Source organism: Rhinatrema bivittatum, chromosome 8 (genome assembly GCF_901001135.1).
Source record: "Rhinatrema bivittatum chromosome 8, aRhiBiv1.1, whole genome shotgun sequence".
NCBI lineage: Eukaryota > Metazoa > Chordata > Amphibia > Gymnophiona > Rhinatrematidae > Rhinatrema > Rhinatrema bivittatum.
The window spans coordinates 260478025-260482572 of record NC_042622.1 but is presented as its reverse complement, the minus strand read 5'-3'; positions in this window follow the sequence as shown (position 1 = coordinate 260482572).

The window sequence follows — 4548 nt, the reverse complement described above, 5'->3', positions numbered from 1 at the left end:
TTTTCTTGTCTAGTTGTCCTTACTGTTTACAGGAAGATTGCTAGTTAGTGCAGAGTCAGGGCTGGAGCTCTGTGTGGCCATGTCTCATGCAGCCCAAACAGTTCTGTGTGCAAGGGATATGCAGCCTCCAATTTTTCATTTTGGTGGTTATTTTTTTTTTTGTGTTTTTCCATTCATTGAATGTTTGGTTTGCCAGTCAAACTGTTAAAAAAAACAAACCCTTCCTGCCCAGCAAAATGTGGACCTGGGCTTCCCCAGCCCAAAGAACTCGTTTGGTCCGGCTGGAGCCTTCCTGGGCTGTGCATCTTCCACCCTAGTCCCTTATCTTTCTTTTTGGGTCCTACATGAGAGAGGGCAGGAGCGATGCCCACTCACCTAAAGGACAGCACCATTTTTAAAGGCCTGGGACATGGGCAGGAGTAGGTGGGCCTGGCTTCTGCTCTTTTTCACTCCTGATTAAGGAAGGGGATAAGCAGGGCTGGGATGGATGTTCCCTGGCTCTGGCATGTTGAAATAGGGGCGAGGGGAGGCAGGGCTGCAGCCATATTTTATTTTTTGGTTGGGAGTAGGGGGTCGGAGGGGCCCAGATCTACATTTTGATGAGTGAAAGGGAGTTTTCAGAGTGAGTGAGACTTTTTTTTTATTTTTTAAATAAATACCATGACTACAAAATACTTGAAAATTTTGTAACAAACTGAGAATAACCATTTATTGGTATTTTTTTGCATTGGTTTCAAACAAATTTGCAACCTGCATGGCAGAGGAGAGGCAGAGCAAGTAATGTGCAGTGTCCCCTCCAGCCTCACACCATTCCCTTTTTTGTTTCTATTTCAAGACCGGGAGAGGGGAGGGATACGGCCATAGTTTGCAGCTGTTATCCCAGGATTCAACCGAGGGCAGAGAGGAGAAAGAGGAAAGATGCACACTGGTGCACGGCAGGAAGCTGTAAATGATTTATAGGGAGGGAGAAAAGGTAATTCCTGTTCATACCCCCGATCCGTCCAGACAGGTTGATTTTGCATCTCTACCAGAGATGGAGTCCGAGAACTAAAAAGCTTTTGAGGCCCTGCTACTTAACTGAGAGTGGCACCTGCAGTCCCTAAGTATTTCTCTTGTCTCCAGTAGATGGTAGAGTGCAAGCTTGCAGTCTTAAACAAAATAAAATGACTAATGAGAGAGAAGAAGGTAAGAAAAGAAAATTAGAGGAGTCACTCCTTGAGGTGTTAGGTTCCTTCATGGGCCATCCCTCAGGTCAACCTGGGTGAGTGAGGGGTTGGTAATCCCTGTATGGCTTTAGCCCACAGCATCCAGGGGTAGGAAAGCCAGGGGATCCTAGTTCCCTCCTCCCCTGAGGACTTCTTCCCCAAGCCTTCAGCCAGCAGCTAGCAAGAGGGAAGTAAATCTTTTCTTCTGTCTCTGTTTTTACATGACTATCTTAAAAAAAAAAAAAAAAAAGGGAGCTTGCAGTGTAAGTCCTGCCAGCCTAAGGCATTGCAGGCTGCTGCTCAGGGGATAGAAGAGATGTGAGCAGTACTGTTGAGATTACTTACCTGATAATCTCCTTTTCCTTAGTGTAGACAGATGGACTCAGAACGAATGGGTATAGTATCCGCGTGCTAGCAGTTGGAGACGGATCTGACGTCAGCATGGGGTATATATATCCCCACAGGAAGCGTAGCAACTTAGTAATCTTCCTTGCAAAAGCTGTTATGGATGTGTGTACTGACGCTCAGTGAAAAGTGAAACAGGATTCCCCTGACCGATTGATAGTAGCTGGAGACCGCCAGCATTCCCAACCGGAAGGCGTTGACACCTGGTAGAGTGTACGCTCTTATGTAAACAAATGCCATGGCTTACCTTGAATCGGTGAAACCCATGTACACAGGCAGCTGGGCGGGATGCTGAGTCCATCTGTCTACACTAAGGAAAAGGAGATTATCAGGTAAGTAATCTCAACATTTCCTGGCGTGTAGCCAGATGGACTCAGAACAAATGGGATGTACAAAAGCTTTACTCCCAGCCTGGGCGGGAGGCTGCCTGAGGCCCATGTAGGACCGCCCTCGCAAATGCTGAGTCCTCCCTGGCCTGGACATCCAAACGGTAGAACCTGGAGAAGGTATGGAGGGAGGACCACGTCGCCGCTTTACAGATTTCTGCAGGCGACAGCATCCTGGATTCTGCCCAAGATGCCACTTGTGCTCTGGTAGAATGAGCCTTGACTTGTAGAGGCGGAGACTTCCCAACCTCCACGTAAGCTGCTCTGATAACTTCTTTAATCCAGCGGGCGATGGTGGGTCGCGAGGCCGCTTCACCTTGCTTCCTCCCGCTGTGCAGGACGAACAGATGGTCCGTCTTTCGTAGTTCTTGTGTCACGTCCAGATATCTGGGCAGCAATCTGCCAATGTCGAGATGGCGTAGCAAACGCCCTTCTTCAGATTTCTTCAAACCTGCCGTGGTAGGCAAGGATATAGTCTGATTAAGGTGAAACTGTGAAACCACTTTAGGTAAAAGGAGGGAACCGTGCGAAGATGGATAGCCTCTGGAGTGATTCTCAGAAAGGGATCACGGCAGGACAGTGCCTGTAGCTCTGAGATGCGGCGTGCTGAACATACGGCCAGCAAGAACACCATCTTCAAAGTGAGAGACCGGAGAGACAGGCCCCAAAGGGGTCTGAAGGTGGATCCCGCGAGGAAATCCAAAACAAGGTTGAGGTTCCATAAGGGCACAGGCCACTTCAGTGGCGGACGAATATGCTTGACTCCTTTCAGGAAGCGAGAAACATCTGGGTGCTTGGCAATGGTCTTACCATCCCTCCTGGGACCATAGCAAGACAGCGCAGCCACCTGAACCTTGATGGAGCTGAGGGAGAGACCCTTCTGAAGTCCATCTTGCAGGAAATCCAACACAACAGGGATTGTGGTCGCATGTGGATTGGCGCCATGAGTGTCGCACCATGCTTCAAATATTCTCCAGGTCCTTACATAAGTGAGGGATGTGGAAAACTTGCGGGCTCGGAGGAGTGTATCTATCACGAGCTCCGAGTAACCTCTTTTCTTCAGTCTAGCGCTCTCAATGGCCAGACCGTAAGAGAGAATTGAGCTGGATCCTCGTGAAGGATGGGACCTTGACGTAGAAGGTCCCGGAGAGGAGGCAGGGGAAGAGGCTCCCCTGCCAGTAGTCTTCTCATGTCCGCGTACCAGGGTCTTCTTGGCCAGTCTGGTGCCACCAGAAGAACTAGGCCCCGGTGTTTCTGAATCTTGTGGATGATGGCGCCCAGCAGAGGCCACGGAGGAAAGGCATATAGTAGAGTCCCTGGAGGCCATGGCTGGACCAGGGCATCGATTCTGTGTGAGAACGGGTCGCGCTTGCGGCTGAAGTATCTGGGTACTTGAGCATTGGACCTGTCCGCTAGTAAATCCATGTCCGGAATCCCCCAGTGATCCACAATCATCTGGAAGGCTGTGGGTGACAGCTGCCACTCTCCCGGATTTAGACTTTCTCTGCTGAGGAAGTCTGCCGTGGTGTTGTCCTTCCCGGCATTGTGGACGGCGGAGATGTCCTGAAGATTCGCCTCTGCCCAAGCCATCAGTGGGGCGATCTCCAGAGATACTTGTCGACCTCTGCTTCCACCCTGACGGTTGATGTATGCCACCGTGGTGGCGTTGTCGGACATCACTCTGACTGCTCTGTTCTTCAGTCTGTGAGCAAATCGAAGGCATGCCAATTGGACTGCTCGAGCCTCTAGACGGTTGATGTTCCACGCTGACTCTTCTCCGTGCCACCGCCCTTGTGCGGTGAGTCCTTCGCAGTGTGCTCCCCAGCCGCTCAGGCTGGCATCTGTGGTGAGCAGAGTCCACGTGGGGGAGGACATCCTCGACCCCTTGCTCATGTGGTCGGACTGCAGCCACCACCGTAACTGTGTCCGGACTCTGGCAGGCAGAGGTAGGTGCGTGGAATAGTTCCGTAGACGAGGGCTCCAGCGAGAAAGCAGGGAGTGTTGTAGAGGTCTCATATGGGCCCTTGCCCAAGGTACCACTTCCAGGGTGGATGCCATGAGACCAAGAACCTGCAGGTAATCCCAAACTATGGGCCGACTGACTCCCATCAAGTACTGGATACGCGTCTGAAGTTTCAACCTTCTCTTGGCAGTGAGACTGACTGTGTCTGCCTGCGTGTCGAATTGCACTCCCAGGTATTCCAGAGACTGGGAAGGCTGTAGGCAGCTCTTGCTGAGATTGATTACCCAGCCCAAGCTTTCCAGAAGGGCGATCACTCTGTCGGTTGTCCGAAGGCTCTCCTCTCGAGATTTCGCCCTGATCAGCCAGTCGTCTAGGTAGGGATGGACCAAAATTCCTTCCCGCCTGAGTGCCGCTGCCACCACTACGACCACCTTGGTAAATGTCCGTGGTGACGTGGCCAACCCGAAGGGCAGAGCCCGAAATTGGAAGTGGCGACCTAGAACCTTGAAGCGTAGGTAGCACTGATGATCCGGATGGATCGGGATATGCAGATATGCCTCTGACAGGTCCAACGCCTTGAGGAATTCTC